At 36.7% G+C, this 17,891-nt stretch overlaps 1 pseudogene; it reads left to right on the plus strand.

Moving 5' to 3' along the window:
- Positions 1–1,208: 1,208 nt before the first annotated feature.
- Positions 1,209–2,976, plus strand: LOC141548620 (alpha-globin transcription factor CP2 pseudogene; annotated as a pseudogene).
- The last annotated feature ends 14,915 nt before the right edge of the window (positions 2,977–17,891 follow it).

Genomic DNA, 17,891 nt, shown 5'->3' on the forward strand with positions numbered 1-17,891 from the left:
TGTAGAGAGAAAAAATGGAACCCTTAATCTATTCATTATTAAAGATGCCTACTGGTAGTACTATTTGTGATAATGAATACTTAATTTTGGGGAGCATTTACATCAAGGGTATATGTAAGAAGATAAGGGAATACAAGTTTTGTTTCCAAATAAGACCCAATAGGTAAGACTCTTGTGGTTATATGGGTTATTAAAATAAGAAAATAAACGAGGAAAACGAAAAAAACAAAAACAAAAACAAAGAAAACAGATCTTAGGAGAGTGTTCTTTAGACATGGGAATCTCATATATGTTTTAGAAATTCCTTAGATAACTAAATTCACCAGCCTGGCAATAAGTGCCACCTCAGAATGGAACAATAAGGACTGGATTGTGAAACCAGCATTCCCAAACAGAGATTTGACTTGGGACCTGGAATATCGGGACTTGGTGGAAATATGCAGTCTAGAATGCTGAGTTGGATGAGTCAGAAGGGCCATTTTTTTAGTACATCATTTCTTGATTGATATAAAATGCCTATTGGCATCAGGGATCTTAAAAAAAACAATCAAACAAGCTAGGACAATTCTGAGAGAATGGGAAATAGTGAGAGGCTAAAGAGGATGATTCTCTAAGGGATGTCATTAGAGAAGGGATATTGTCACTTCTGGAGGAACCAGGGAGAATAGAAGAGAGGACGGGGTGGGGTGACATTGAGTGAGGAGCCCGGAAATGAATAGCTCAACCTATTGTGGGGTAGGGTGCAGAGCCGGAGACTGGGAGCACCTGGGGTGGACGAGAGGAGCAGGGACTTCCAGCATCCGTGCCTCTGCGCTGGAGGAACCCCCAGGAGCCTCGCATTTCTCTGGAGCCAGAAGCCAGAGAGTAGGGCTCAAAGTGGGAGCAGGGCAGCCCAGACCATAAGGCTGAGAGTGGGGTTCATGTGCGGACTGCCCACTATCCGTGGTCTTTTCCTACAGTCCCCAGTGCAGGGGACTTGCACCCCTCCGTTCACAGGTGTAGCGGACCTGCATCCCGCGGTCCTGGTCGGAGCTCCAGAAGCCTCTGCCTAGAGCAAGTAAAGCAGATATCTGTAGGAGGCCCTTTGGAAGGAGGCGGGATGGCCGGGAGCCCGAGCCTGTCGCAGGCGGACCAGGAGATCGAGTCCGGGCTGGTGCGGGATTTTGAGGCCGCCCTGTCCGGGATCGGCCAGCAGCGGGCAGCGGGGCCCTTCAGCATGGGTGATGTCCTTGCATTGCCCGTGTTTAAACAAGAAGAGTCGGGGCTGCCACCTGATGATGCGAATAAAATCCTGCCCTTCCAGTACGTGCTTTGTGCTGCTACCTCCCCTGCGGTCAGGCTGCACGACGAAACGCTCACCTATCTCAATCAGGACCAGTCCTATGAAATCCGAATGCTGGACAATAGGAAAGTGGGGGAACTCGCACAAATCAGTGGCAGCTCCGTGAAGAGCATGTTTCGGTTGCTGCTCCATGACAGGAGACTGCAGCAAGCGGAGCAGCAGCAGCAGTTTGAGGACTGGAGATGGAACAGGCCAGGGGACAGAATGCTGGATATAGACCTGGCACTGTCCGTAGGTATCATTGACCCTCGGGCAAACCCAACCCAGCTGAATACTGTGGAGTTCCTGTGGGACCCTGCTGCAAAGAGCACATCCGTGTTTATTCAGGTACACTGCCACAGTACAGAATTCCCTGTGAAGCAACCTGGGGGAGAAAAGGATGTGCCATTCCGACTCCAAATTGACACTTTCAAGGAGAATGAGAATGGAGAGTACACTGAACACTTGCATTCAGCCAGCTGTCAGATCAAAGTTTTCAAGCCCAAAGGAGCAGACAAGAAGCAAAAAATAGACAGGGAGAAAATGGAGAAGAAAAGCCCTCATGAAAAGGAAGATTACCAACCTTCCTATGAGACAACTCTATTCACAGAGTGTTCTCCATGGACTGAGATCCCTTATGTCACCAATTCCCCATTAGTTGGCTTTAACCATTCCAGTTTTTCCACTGGAGAAGAGAATGGTTCACCAAACCACCAGCCAGGACCATCTCTTCCTGTTGCAGATAAACTTCTGCCAACCACTAACTCCCAAGAAACTCAACAGTGGCTACAGCGCAACCGATTTTCTGCCTTCTCTCGGCTTTTCAGAAATTTCTCTGGTGCAGATTTGTGGAAGTTAACCAGACATGATTTTATCCAAATTTGTGGCCCTGCTGATGGAATCCGCCTCTTCAATACTATAAAAGGGCGCATGGTGAGGCCCAGACTGACAATTTACCTTTGTCACAAATCCTTGCAATTGAGTGAGCAACAGCAGCAGAAAAATGAGAATGGAGAGTCAAATGATACTTTGTTTGTGTACCGTGCCGTCTATCTGGAAGAACTGACAACTGTTGAGCTGATAGAGAAAATTGCTCAGCTTCTCAGTTTTTCTCCTTGTCAGATCACTCAAATTTACAGACTGGGGCCAAAAGGAATCCATGTGCTTGTCACTGATCAGATGATCCGCAACTTTGAGGAAGAAACTTGTTTTCTTCTCAATACAAGGAAAGCTGAAACCAATGATAACTATTGTATCATCCTGGAATAGAAGGGGAACATCCTGTGCTGGGTAGCTGTGGCTTCCTTCTCCCCTTGGACACTCCCTCTCTTGCAGAGGGATATGGGACAGAGAATTGGAGGTCTGCAGAAGCCTGACTGATGGACAGTTGGAGGTGGAGTGATGCTACACTGTGGAGATGTATGCCCCGCCCTCCATTCATTCCCTGTCCCAACCCTCTTGCCACACACAAACTCCTGTCTTGCATGAAGTTCTACAACTATTTCCTAGTTACAATTTCTGGACTATGTTGTTGTTGTTGAATATAGATAGAAACTTGTGGCATCATTTAAATTTTATGTAAGGGCATGATGATGATGGGAATTGTGTTTTGTTTAATTGTATGATAATATGGAGCCATGTAATTTTTGTCTAATATATAAATAAAAGTGAATGTCTATATTCTGTAGACTACTCATCAACCAACTCCCCCATGATATACCTGCAGTCTCTGCTTTCACTGCAGTGTATTTGTTCCTGGAACCAGAATGGTTGGGAAAGAAATTTTCCCCATACACTGTATCCTACCATTACTCCCTTGATACTACATGGTGATCCTACATTGCTGTGAAGAAATGTAAGTTTACATGGAGTGGCTTACTGGTAGGGTCAAAGATTTGAAAAATGCAATATAAAAATTTCCTCACTTTCACTTTCTCTTTCTTTTTATACTGGGGGGAAGGAGTTATAGGGACGGCACTATTACACAATAAAGTTGGCAGGATTTAAATTAATTTTTCCCAGTGAAGTTTTCAGATGATTTTTTAAATATGTATGCCTTTTTTCTCTCTCTATCCTGTATCCTCATTTCTAGCATAAAAAGTTCTTTTGTATGTGTAGTGTTCTTGACTGGCACTTGTTAAAGGAGTCTTTCCCATGTGAATAGAATGAGCCCCAGACTAGAAGTCAAGACCTGGATTGTAATCCTTAGCTCTGCATTAAGTTTACATGTGACTTTACTCTATAAAGCTGGGAAACTTAATCCTTTTGGGCCCCTCTTTCGTCATATGTAAAGAATGTGAATAATGTGACCTCCAAGGTTTCACTCTAAAATCTAGAATTCTGTGATCCTATTTCTATTCACACCTTTTCCATGTATTTTTGTTCTACTTCAAAAAATATTATGTCTATGACAATTTCTTTTTTGTTTAGCATGTAGATTGCTAAAATTCCCTTTAGAGATTGAGTTAGTGCTGAAGAAGAGAATGTTAAAAGATTCTGAATGGGCTTTGATTTTTATTTTTTGAGCACTTGATAAAACTTAGTTGGTTTGCATACAAAGGAAATTTTTATTCATTAATGTTATCCTGCAATGTAATCTAATTCATTTTGATTTAAAGCAAATTGAAAATCTTTAAGGTATAAAGTTAAAAGTGTTTCTTGGTTAAAGAATAAATCAATAAATAAGAGAATAGAAGGAGGGATGCAGATATCCAGGAGAGAACATCAAAAGTCAAGAGTAGCATGATTTTCAGTTTTCCATATGCCATAGATGTAAGGATTTTTAGAATAAAAAATTATCTGCTCTGTAATTGGCCTTTTCTGCCTTCTACTGAGTGATCTCTGAGTAGTCATTTTGGGTAAGGGTTTTCTACATCCCTCACAGTTCTAATAGAAATAATAAACATGCTGATTTCAGAAAATCTTGGAAAGACTTATATGAACTGATGCTGAGTGAAGTGAGCAGAACCAAGAGAACATTGTACACAGCAACCACAAGATTATGTGATGATGAATTGTGATGAACTTGGTTTTTTTTAAAGAAATTACAGTAGACTTGTGATGGAAAGAGGCATCTGCATCCTGAGAGAGGACTATGGAGACTGAATGTGGATCCCAGTATAGTATTTTCCTCTTTTGCTGCTGTTTTTTTTCCTTTGGCTTGTTTTTTTCTTTCTTTCTAATTTTCCCCCATTTGACCTGATTTTTCTTGTGCAATATGATGAATGTGGAAATACATTTAGAAGAATTGCACATGTTTAACTTATATTGGATTATTTGTTCTCTAGGGGAAGGGGGAGAAGGGAGGGAGAAACATTTGAGATACAAGGTTTTGCAAGGATGAATGTTTAAAACTATCTTTGCAAGTAATTTGAAAAATACAAAGCTACTCTTATCAAAAAAATTTGTATGTGATATGTATTTCAAGAATTCTCCAGTTCAAAAAAGGGAAGAAAAACCCTTATGTTTTTCAGGCCCTACAATCCAAAATCTCAGCTCTTTGAAACACTGACATTTAAGGCTTCCTGGGACATTGCAAGGATCTTTGTTTCTTGGATCCTGGAGTATAGAACACAGAATTTCCTAGTGGGATAAGTCCTGCCTCTGAAGGTCCAGATTTTGAATGAACACATTAGAGAAACTATGAGATGTGTAGTGGCTTGTGGCACATAAAATGCATGTGCTTAAAAAATTTTAGAAGGAAACATTATCAGCTGACTGAGACTATAAAAGCTGCTAGGCCAGAATTGTGAAGAACTTGAAAAGAGAGGGGGAAATGTATAGCATTTTGGAATGGATATTTTCAACAAAATGCTTATTTGTTATAAAAAGTGGATTGTGAAATCAGAATTCTTGAACAGAGATTAGCCTTGGAATCTAGAATATCTGAGCTGGCTGAGGCTGTAGAAGCAGGCATGTCAATTCTGGGACTGATTGGAACAGAAACAGAGTTGGAGACATTCATAGGCTCATGAGGAATTTTTTTTTAAGAAATGGAGTTTTAGAACATACAGTGACAAGGGGTGTGCTGAATATCAAGGCTGCTCTTGAGACCTTTCATATTGCATTTACTATCTAGGGGATAAGTCCTGCCTCTGAATATGCAAATTTTGAGTGAAAATATCAGAGCAAGTATTAGATGAGGAAGGCTCATGACCATAGAACATATGAGCCTGAAGGAAATTTAGAATTCAGGATCATGAATTGAATGAAACTAAAATCTGCAAGGCCAGAATTTTGAGAACCTGGAGAAGAAAGAGGGAGAGACATATGGGGACTGAGAATGGACATTTTCAGAAATAGGAGCACAAAGAGTGTCTCTAGAAGGGGGGACTTCAGAGCAAAGAGAGTAATTAAAGCAAAAAAAGTCAGATTCTGCAGTGTTCTGGTATGGTGGGTAGGTGGGTAGATTGAGAGAATAGAAATCATCTGCTGGGAAATGGGTATCCTAGTCAAAAAATCTCATATTCTCATATCTCCAAAGAATTTCTTTTCATATGTATATATATATATATATATATATATATATATATATATATATATATATATATATATATATATATATATATATGTGTGTGTGTGTATATATATATATATATATATATATATATATACACATATATATATATATGTATGTATGTATACTCTGTTTGGGTGCAAATAATGGCCATTTAAAATATAAGATTACAGATTTTCATAGGAGTTCATTTACTTGTTCCAATATAATTTTTATTGGGCATTGGTGATGTATAAAAATAAACAAAAACTAAAACCAAAAACAAAACTCCTCAGTCTTCAGCCATCTTTTCCAAAGGGTTTAATAAGATTGCTGTCAATCTGGCTAGCCAGGAAAAAAACCATAAACACCACAATACCAGCACACAAAATGAAATTCTCTTTGGTGCATTTTTTTTTAATAAAGATTGCTTGCTAAGTGAAATGAACAGAACTAGGGGATCATTATACACTTCAACAATGATACTGTATGAGGATGTATTCTGATGGAAGTGGATATCTTCAACATAGAGAAGAGCTAATCGAATTCCAATTGATCAATGATGGACAGAATCAGCTACACCCAGAGAAGGAACACTGGGAAATGAGTGTAAACTGTGAGCATTGTTTTTTTGTTTGTTTGTTTGTTTGTTTTTTGTTTTTGTTTTTGTTTTGTTTCTCTTCCCAGATTATTTTTACCTTGTGAATACAATCCTTCCTTTGCAGCAACAACAACAACAAAATTTGGTTCTGCACATAACCATACTTAAGATATTGTACTTAAGATATACTATAAGATATTTAATATGTATGGGAATGCCCGCCATCCAGGGGAGGGGGGTGGAAGGAAGGAGGGGAAAAATTCGGAACAGAAGGGAGTACAAGGGATAATGTTGTAAAAAAAAAATTACCTATGCATATGTACTGCTAAAGAAAATGTTATAATTATAAAAATTAATTTTAAAAAATGCTTAAAAAAAGAATGATATTATAAACAAATTAGAAAAATATGGTGAAGATCTGTGGAAGAGGAAGGAATTTGTGACCAAAGAAAAACTAAAGACCATTGTTTATTGATCACAAAATAGTTAACTTTGATTAAATTAAGTTAAAAAGATTTTGTACAAACAAAACTAATGCAGACAAGATTAGAAGGGAAGCAATAACCTGAGAAAACATTTTTACATTTAAAGGTTCTGATAAAGGTCTCATTTCTACTATATATAGAGAATTGATTTAAATTTAAAATAATTCAAGTCATTCTCTAATTGATAGTCAAAAGATATGAACAAACAATTTTCAGATGAAGAAATTGAAACTATTTCTAATTATATGGAAAATGATCTAAATTACTATTGATCAGAGAAGTGTAAATTAAAGATAACTCTGAAATACATTACATACCTCTTAGATTGGCTTAAGGTGACAAGAAAAGATAATGACGAATGTTGGAAGGGATGTGAGAAAACCGGGACATTAATACATTGTTGGTGGAATTGTGAATAGATACAACTATTCTGGAGAGCAATTTGGCACTATGCTCAAAAAGTTACCAAACTGTGCATACCCTTTGATCCAGCAATGTTTCTACTGGGCTTATATTTCAAAGAGATCTTAAAGTAGGGAAAAGGACCCACATGTTCAAAAATGTTTGTGGCAGCCCTTTTTGTAGTGGCAAGAAACTGGAAAGTGAATTGATACCCATCAGTTTGAGAATGCCTGAATAAGTTACAGTATATGAATGTTATGCAATATTATTATTGTGTAAGAAACAATAAGCAAGATGATTTCAGAAAGGCCTGGCGAGACCTACATGAACTGATGTTAAATGTGCAGAAGCAGAAGATCATTTGAGAGAGGTCTGTGGGAAGTGAGTGTGGACCACAACATAGCATTTTCATTCTTTTTGTTGTTGCTTGCTTGCATTTTATTTTGCTTCGTTTTTTTTTTTTTTACTGGTTTGATTTGATTTTTCTTTTGCAATACAATAATTGTATAAATATATATGCATACATTAGATTTAACATATATTTCCACCATGTTTAGCATCTATTTGACTACTTGGCATCTAGGGGAGGGTGTGAGAGAAAGAAGGGAAAATTGGAACACAAGGTGATGCAAGCGCTATTGGTTAAGAATTGTCCATGCAAATGTTTTGAAAAATAAAAAGCTTCAATAAAAAATTAAACTAAATTAAATTAAATTTTAAAAAATAATAATAAATAATAAAGATCGCTGTGACCATTAGTATGAACGAAAATGAATATCAAGCAATTTTGAACAAAAAGAAAAGGATTCAGCATAGAGAACATATTAGTGAGAAGGCTTCTAATTCCAAATTCTCATATTGGTAAGAACTGATGACATTGTAATAATAAACCAATTAATAAAAAATAATACTAATACCTTGACTCAATTTATCATGAAATAGCTTTAGAACAAAAAATGCCATATCTTCAGTGGTCCCTAGAATACTTCCAGGTATTATTCATGAGAGATTGTTGGAAAGAGTTGAGAGCAGAGGCAGACAATGTATGAGTTAGGAGTTGAATCCTATCTCTGAATGTCCTAATGGGGAATAGAAAGTAAAGCCAGAATAGGTGATTATGGATCACTGAATCACTGGAATCCAGACTGTGTGGGTTTATTGAAAACTTTAAATCAAGAATCTTGGGCTTCATTTGACTTTGGAATCTCTAATGTCATTATTCAGATGGACTAGATGTAGGAGAATAAAAGAATGGAAGTAGTCAAAAAGAGAAGAGTTTTAGCATATAGCATGGTCTAGCATTGCTGATAATTTTTTTTAATTTGGCATCCTTTACCTCAGAACCTTAAGGTAAGGTGAAAATACTATTAATTTTATTAATACTCAGGTCAACACAGCAATCCTCAAATATCTGTATGGGAAAAGCACTGTGATCCTCTGCAGTTGCTTCATTGATAAAGATATTCATTCATTGATGAAAAATTTAGAATAATGTCAGATCTGGAAGGAGCCTTAAAGAAGAGAATGAAAGACTGAAGGGGACCCGTAGAATTTTAGAAGAAGGGGTATTTGTTTCAGGAGAGAACAGACAATTCAGGACTGGAATATATCCAAATGTTTGCTATGCTATAACTATATACCTACATGATCTGTTATGGAATGGGTCTTCAAATTCAAAATGTCATCAATTTCAAGGATTACTATAAATTTATTATTAGTAGAAAATATTTTTAGTTCTAGGTAAATAAAGAAAAAAGAATTAATTTTTTCAATGAAACTAATAATTTAATTTAAATTACTTCATATTAAAAACTTGAAAAATTCAACAAAATCTATAATTTCTAACTCTGATCAAAAAATGTTTGATGAAATGACTGATAAATTTTTGTCTTCAAAATTCCCAGACATGGTAATATAAAAGCCCAAAGAAAGAAATGTAATTCTTTGAGGAGCCTTCTGTGATACACACTGTCATTGAGAAGATTATTATGTGAATAGGGAATTTCTTTTGAATTAAAAAAAAGTGTTATTACTGGTGCCTGGGCTGTCATTAGAGAGAGAACTAGCGTTTCCAGGTCATGATATCTGTTAAAATCAACTTTATAAGTCACAAGATGGCGTTTCTTTTTAAAATTTACTTATTTAATATTTTCTTTAGTTATATTTAAACTTTTTTTTAAATTTGTTTTTAAAACTTTTGATTCTGGATTAACTCCCTTATCCTCATCCTCAACCCACATTAAGAAGCCACATGTGAAGTTCTTTAAAACATTTCCATAAAGGTCATGTTGTGAATAAAAACATAGATCTCCCCCTCTGATTAAAAAATGCTCAAGAAAAACAAAGAGAGAGGAGAATGAAGAGAGAGAGAGAGAGAGAGAGAGAGAGAGAGAGAGAGAGAGAGAGAGAGAGAGAGAGAGACGGAGAGAGAGACTGAAAATGTTTGAATCTGTATTCAAACACAATCAATTTTTTCTCTAGCTAGGTATAGGATTTTTCATCCTAAACTCTTCAGAATAGTCTTGGGTCATTGTACTGCTGAGAACAGCAAAGCCATTTGTAACTGGTCATCCCAGAACATTGCTATTACTTTGTATACAATAAATTAACTTTGCTTGAGTTCATACAGGACTTTCCAGGGTTCTTTTGTGAGAATATCCTGTTCATCATTTCCCACAGAACAGTAATATTCTATGACAATCACCATACTTTATTCAACAATTCCCCAACTGATTCTCTCAATTTTTAACTTCTTGTTCCAAGAAGAAAGTTGTTGCAAATATTTTTTACGAAGATGGCAGCGTGGAGGCAGACAGCTGCTTGAGCTCCATGTTTTCTCTCAGGACTTACTTCATGACAAGCCTCAGAGTTAATGCTTAACCAGAAAAGAAACCCACAAATAATCACCAACAGAAGACATCCTTGAAATTCGCCAGGGAAGGTCTGTGTTTGTTGGGGGAGGGTTGAACAGACTGGGCGCAGATTGAGGGCAGGCAAACCAGAGCGGGACAGGCAGCTCACACAGCTCAGACCTGAGGGGGGAGGGGTATGATCTCTGCCGTTTCTGCAAAAAGACTTTTACCCCAGTGTGGATATTCTGTCTTGGCAGCAAGCCAGGAGCAGCAGAGAGGGTGTAAACACTGGAGGTGAAGTTTAAAACCCCGGAAAGCTAGCATCTCTTGGAACCCGGCCACCCCCACACTCCACTTGGAGTGACTCAGCCCATTCTCATAGCCTCAGAGGGCAGACTCAGCACAGCCAACTCTGTTCAGTTAGTGGCTCTCTTCTGCCTTATCCCCAGTCGGTAGAGGAAGCCCATTAACACCATCCAGCCCCATCCCCCCCAAAACAGACCAATTGTTTCTCTTGTCAGTTTGTTTTCTTCCATTCAGTTCTTGACAAAATGAACAAGAAATTCAAAAGGGCTCTAACCATTGACAGCTTCTGTATGGAGAGAGAGCAGACTTCAAATACTGAGGAGACTAAAAACAGACTGTCCCCAGAGGAATACCCTAAGGGGGATATGATCTGCTCCTCAATACAAAAGAATCTCATAGAGGAAATCAAAAAAGGCTCTCACAAGAGAGCTAGAAGAGAAATGGGAAAAGAAAAGGGAAGCTTGGAAAGAGAGCCTGGAGAAGTCATCCAGAGTGGACAAAGAGATCAATCATTGAGAAACAAAATTAGTGAATTAAAAAAGGCAAACAACTCCAAGGAAAACAGGATTAGTGAGCTGGAGAAGGTAAACAACTCCAAGGAAAACAGGATTAGTGAGCTGGATAAAGAAATCAGCTCTCTAAAAAATAAAATGGATAAAATGGAAAAAAATTCCATAGAAGATAAAAACACAATTGGACAATTACAAAAAGAAATAAAAAATACATCATTGAAAATTAGACTCAAACAATTAGAAATGAATGACTCAAGGAGAAACCAAGAGGTAGTCAAGCAAGTCAAGAAATGAAAGAATTGAAAAGAATGTCAAGTACCTTATTAGAAAGACAACAGACCTGGAAAACAGATCCAGGAGAGACAATTTGAGAATAATCGGACTCCCTGAAAAATGGGAGGAAAAAAAGAGCTTGGACACTATTTTCAAGGAAATTCTCAAAGAGAACTGCCCAGACGTTTTGGAAACAGAGGGTAAAATGGACATTGAAAAAAATTCATTGATCACCTACTGAAAGGGACCCTAAAATCAAAACGCCAAGAAATATAGTGGCCAAGTTCAAGAACCATCAGACAAAGGAAAAAATATTGGAAGCTGATAGAAAAAAATCAATTCGGATATGGAGGAGCCACAATAAGGATAACCCAGGATCTAGCAGCGTCTACATTAAAAGAACAAAGGGCCTGGAATATGATATTCGGAAAGGCAAAGGAACTTGGTATGCAGCCAAGAATAGCTTACCCAGCAAAAATGAGCACCGTTTTCTAGGGAAGAAGATGGACATTTAATGAAATAAATGAATTCCATCTATTTTTGATGAAAAAAAACATACCTACATAAAATGTTTGATCTTCAAATACAGACAACACGAGATTTCTAAAAAGGTAAAAAGAAATCTTGAGAACTATACTTCTGCCATAAAATATGTAAAGAACATATGTATAATTTGTCCTAGAAACTAGAGGTGGAAAGGAAATTATATCATAAAAAAGTGTAAAATGGTGGTACTACATCTCATGAAGAGGCAAAGGTAACCTATTATATCTGAGAGAAAGAAAGGAGGGAGATGAACATAGTGTGTATTAATAGACATATTCGATTTATGGTGAAATTTCTTCCACTTCATTGAAAAGTGAGAAGGAAGGAGTAAGCTAAGGGGAAGGGAATACAGAAATTGTGAGAAAAAGGGGTAAAATAAGGGGAAGAACTTTAAGGTGGGGGAGGGATACTAAAAAAAAGGAGGGCTGTGAAAAGCAAATGGTTATAACAAATTCAATACTGGGTAGGGGGGTAAGAGGGAAGGAAAGGAGAAAATCATAAGCAGGGGTTAACAGGATGGCAAGCAATATAGAATTAGTCATTTTAACCATAAATGTGAATGGGGTAAACTCCCTCATGAAGAGGAAGCAATTAGCAGACTGGATTAAAAGTCAGAATGCTATTATATGTTGTTTACAGGAAACACACCTGAAACAGGGTGCTACATTCAAACTAAAAGTAAAAGGGTGGAGCAGAATCTAATATGCTTCAGGCAAAGCAAAAAAAGCAGGGGTAGCCATCCTCATCTCAGATCCAGCAAAAAAAAAAAAAAAAATTGATCTAATTAAAAGAGATAAGGAAGGGCATTATATCCTGCTAAAGGGCAGCATCAATAAGGAAGCAGTATCAATATTAAACATATATGCACCAAGTGGTGCAGCATCTAAATTCTTAAAAGAGAAATTAAGAGAGCTGCAAGAAGAAATAGGCAGCAAAACTATAATAGTGGGAGATCACAACCTTGCACTCTCAGAATTAGATAAATCAAACCACAAAATAAATAAGAAAGAAGTCAAAGAGGTAAATAGAATACTAGAAAAGTTTGATATGATAGATCTTTGGCAAAAGCTAAATGGAGACAGAAAGGAGTATAGTTTCTTCTCAGCAGTTCATGGAAACTATACAAAAATTGATCATATACTAGAGCATAAAAACCTCAAAATCAAATGCAGTAAGGCAGAAATAGTAAATGCATCCTTTTCAGACCACAATGCAATCAAAATTACATGTAATAAAAAGCCAGGGGAAAATAGACCAAAAAATAATTGGAAACTACTTATACTAAAGAATGATTGGGTAAAACAGCAAATCATAGACATAATTAATAACTTCACCCAAGAAAATGACAATAATGAAACATCATAGTAAAATGTGTGGGATACAGCCAAAGCAGTAATAAGGGGAAGTTTTATATCTCTACAGGCCTACTTGCATAAAATAGAGAAAGAGAGGGCCAACGAATTGGGCTTACAACTAAAATTGCTAGAAAAGGAACAAATTTAAAACCCCCAAACAAACACAAAACTTGAAATTCAAAAAATAAAAGGTGAGATTAATAAAATTGAATGTAAAAAAAACTCTTGAATTTATTAATAAAACCTAAGAGTTGGTTCTATGAAAAAACCAACAAAATCGACAAACCCTTAGTAAACCTGATTAAAAAAAGGAAAGAGAAAAAGCAAATTGTTCGTCTTGAAAATGAAAAGGGAGAAATTACCACTAATGAAGAGGAAATTAGAACAATAGGTAGGAGCTACTTTGCTCAACTTTATGCCAATCAAATCGATAACTTAAATGAAATGGAAGAATACCTTCAAAAATATAGCTTGTCCAGATTAACAGAGGAAGAAGTAAGTAGTCTAAATAGTCCCATTTCAGAAAAAGAACTAGAACAAGCTATTAACCAACTTCCTAAGAAAAAATCCCCAAGACCAGATGGATTTACATGTGAATTCTATCAAACATTTTAAGAACAACTAACTCCAATACTATATGAACTATTTGAAAATATAGGGATTGAAGGAGTCTTACCAAATTCCTTTTATGACAGACATGGTACTTATAGCTAAACCAAGTCAATCGAAAATTGAGAAAGAAAACTATAGATCAATTTCCTTAATGAACATTGATGCTAAAATCTTAAATAAGATATTAACAAAAAGACTTCAGAAAATCAATCCCAGGATAATACACTGACCAAGTGGCATTTATACCAGGAATGCAGGGCTGGTTTAATGTTAGGAAAACTATTAGTATAATTGACCATATTAATAATCAAAATAATAAAAACCATATGATCATCTCAATAGACGCAGAAAAATCATTTGATAAAATCCAACATCCATTCCTACTAAAAAACACTTGAAAGTATAGGAATAAATGGACTATTCCTTAAAATAATCAGGAGCATATATTTAAAACCTTCAGTAAACATCATATGTAATGGCGATAAACTAGAACCTTTCCCTGTAAGATCAGGAGTGAAACAAGGTTGCCCACTTGATAGTGGATACTATTGATACTATTCAATTGATACTATTCAATATAGTACTAGAAACTCTAGCCTTGGCAATAAGAGCCGAGAAAGAGATTCAAGGAATTAGAGTAGGAAATGAGGAAACCAAACTATCACTCTTTGCAGATGACATGATGGTATACTTAGAGAACCCCAAAGACTCTGCTAAAAAGCTATTAGAAATAATTCAGAATTTTAGCAAAGTTGCAGGATACAAAATAAATCCACATCAATCCTCAGCATTTTTATACATTACCAACACAATCCAACAGCAAGAGATACAAAGAGAAATTCCATTCAAAATAACGGTCGATAGTATAAAATATTTGGGACTTTATCTACCAAAAGATAGTAAGGAATTATATGAGCAAACTTATAAAACACTTGCCACAAAAATAAAGTCAGATTTAAATAATTGGAAAGACATTCAGTGCTCTTGGATAGGCAGAGGAAATATAATTAAGATGACAATACTCCCTAAACTAATCTATTTATTTAGTGCTATATCAATCAGACACCCAAGAAACTATTTTAATGACCTGGAAAAAATAACAACAGAATTATATGGAACAACAAAAGGTCGAGAATTTCAAGGGAAGTAATGAAAAAAAATTTAAATGAAGGTGGTCTAGCTGTACCTGATCTAGAACTATATTATAAAGCAACAGTCACCAAAACCATTTGGTATTGGCTAAGAAATAGACTAGTTGATCAGTGGCATAGGTTTAAGTTCACAGGGCAAGATAGTGAATAAAAATAGCAATCTAGTGTTTGACAAACCCAAAGATCCCAAATTTTGGGATAAGAATTCATTATTTGACAAAAACTGCTGGGAAAACTGGAAATTAGTATGGCAGAAACTAGGCATGGACCCACATTTAACATCACATACTAAGATAAGATCAAAATGGGTCCAAGATTTAGGCATAAAGAACGAAATCATAAATAAATTGGAGGAACATGGGATGGTTTACCTCTCGTACTTGTGGAGGAGGAAGGAGTTTGTGTCCAAGGGAGAACTAGAGACCATTATTGATCACAAAATAGAAAATTTTGATTACACTAAATTAAAAAGTTTCTGCACAAACAAAACTAATGCAAACAAGATTAGAAGGGAAGTAACAAATTGGGAAAACATTTTTACAGTTAAAGGTTCTGATAAAGGCCTCATCTCCAAAATATACAGAGAATTGACTTTAATTTATAAGAAATCAAGCCATTCTCCAATTGATAAATGGTCAAAGGATATGAACAGACAATTTTCAGATGATGAAATTAAAACTATTTCTACTCATTTGAAAGAGTGTTCCAAATCACTATTGATCAGAGAAATGCAAATTAAGACAACTCTGAGGTATCATTACACACCTGTCAGATTGGCTAAGATGACAGGAACAAATAAGGATGAATGTTGGAGGGGCTGTGGGAAAACTGGGACACTGATGCATTGTTGGTGAAGTTGTGAAAGAATCCAGCCATTCTGGAGAGCAATCTGGAAGTATGCCCCAAAAGTTTTCAAAATGTGCATACCCTTTGATCTAGCAGTGCTACTACTGGGCTTATATCCCAAGGAAATAGTAAAAAGGGAAAGGGAACTGTATGTGCCAATATGTTTGTGGCAGCTATTTTCGTAGTGGCTAGAAGCTGGACGATGAATGGATGTCCATCAATTGGAGAATGGTTGGGTAAATTATGGTATATGAATGTTATGGAATATTATTGTTCTGTAAGAAATGATCAACAGGAGGAATACAGAGAGGCTTGGAGAGACTTACATCAACTGATGCTAAGTGAAACAAGCAGAACTAGGGGATCATTATACACTTCAACAATGATACTGTATGAGGATGTATTCTGATGGAAGTGAAGATCTTCAACATAGAGAAGAGCTAATCCAATTCCAATTGACCAATGATGGACGGAATCAGCTACACCCAGAAAAGGGACACTGGGAAATGAGTGTAAACTGAGAGCATTGGGTTTTTTTTGTTTTGTTTTGTTTTGTTTTGTTTCTGTTCCCAGATTATTTTTACCTTGCTAATACAATCCTTCCTTTGCAACAACAACAACCACAAAATGCGGTTCTGCACATATATATTGTACCTAGGATATACTATAAGATATTTAATATGTATGGGAATGCCTGCCATCTAGGGGAGGGGGTGGAGGGAAGGAGGGGAAAAACTCGGAACAGAAGGGAGTACAAGGGATAATGTTGTAAAAAAAATTTACTTATACATATGTACTGTCAAAGAAAATGTTATAATTATAAAAATTAATAAAAAAAACTTTAAAAAATATATTTTTTTACATATAGATTCTGTAATGTTCTGTTCTCTAAATTGTAATAGTTCTCTAGGTGCAGGTTCATTGGGAAGCTTCTGGAGGCAGCCTTAGTTTCAGTTCAGTTCAGTTTCATTAATCACCTCAAATGCAGCCAGGAATTAAAGTCCAAATCCTTTACTTTCTCCTTCAAAGTCTTGAATCTTTTCCTGGGGCCCATTTAGTTTTCTTAGAGGGCTATCTCTCTCCTTGGTTTCTAGAGCTCTCCTCCAAATGTCTCTGAATCTAAAGGTTTGTCCTTCAGCCTCCAGCCAGCTTCAGCCTCTCATCCTCCCAATGTCTCCAGCCAGCACAAAGGTGGAAGTTGGAATGACTCTTAACTCCTCCTCCCAGAGAGTGGGCTTGTCAATCTCCGGGAAGTCAATCCTAGTTGTGAATCTCCTGGAAGTCCATAAGTGGGCTTGTCCTTTAGATTTGTGAATCTCCTGGACTGAATCCTGGCTTCGAATCTCCTAGAGTTTCCAGTGGGCTTGTCTTTTTATATGCTTTTTTAAAGGTGTGAACTCTGAACTAGAGAACTGTTCAGTACCATGCTAAATTAGACAACCTACTTAGCACCTTCTAAGAATTCTAACAAGATCCTTTTCCTTTTTCTCTTTTAAATCTCTTTTGTTATACATTTCTAGTAGTTGTATTTTAGGTCAAAAGATATGCATGAATTTATAGCCTTTTAGGCATAAATTATAACTTTTGATCAATGGGAACATGCCTTTATTTTTTTTATAAATTTGACTCAGCTCCCTCTGTTTGAGAAACTTGCTTCAAAATTCTTGTTACATTACTACTGATAACTATATTTACCCATACTTATTCTTTCTCTCTCTCCTTTCACCCTGTCCATCCCCAGTATGCTCTCTCTTTTATCACTCTCCCCTTTTCCCTTATTCCATTCCCCTCCTACTTTCCTGCAGGGTGAGATAGATTTTTTTATACCCATACTGAGTGTGTATATTGTTTCCTTTTTCCTGGCTGGAACTGAGACTGAGAATGGGGATGAGACCAAGGCTAGGGCCTAGGCTGAGTCTTACTGAGGCTTTTGGTCAAGGCTTCACTGGCATGACCTGTATTAGGATTGCATGTTGAGTTCACACCCTGGTTTTACAGACCTTCTCTGCTAGCCTTCCAAATTCTCTTTGGTGTCTCTAGGCTGAGAGGTAGAGAACCATCCAGTACTGAAGCTGAATCAGAGATCCTAGATCCCTTCCTGTTGTGCTGATGTGGGGTTAGGACTGGAGACAAC

This window comes from Sminthopsis crassicaudata, chromosome X (genome assembly GCF_048593235.1).
Source record: "Sminthopsis crassicaudata isolate SCR6 chromosome X, ASM4859323v1, whole genome shotgun sequence".
NCBI classification, from domain to species: domain Eukaryota; kingdom Metazoa; phylum Chordata; class Mammalia; order Dasyuromorphia; family Dasyuridae; genus Sminthopsis; species Sminthopsis crassicaudata.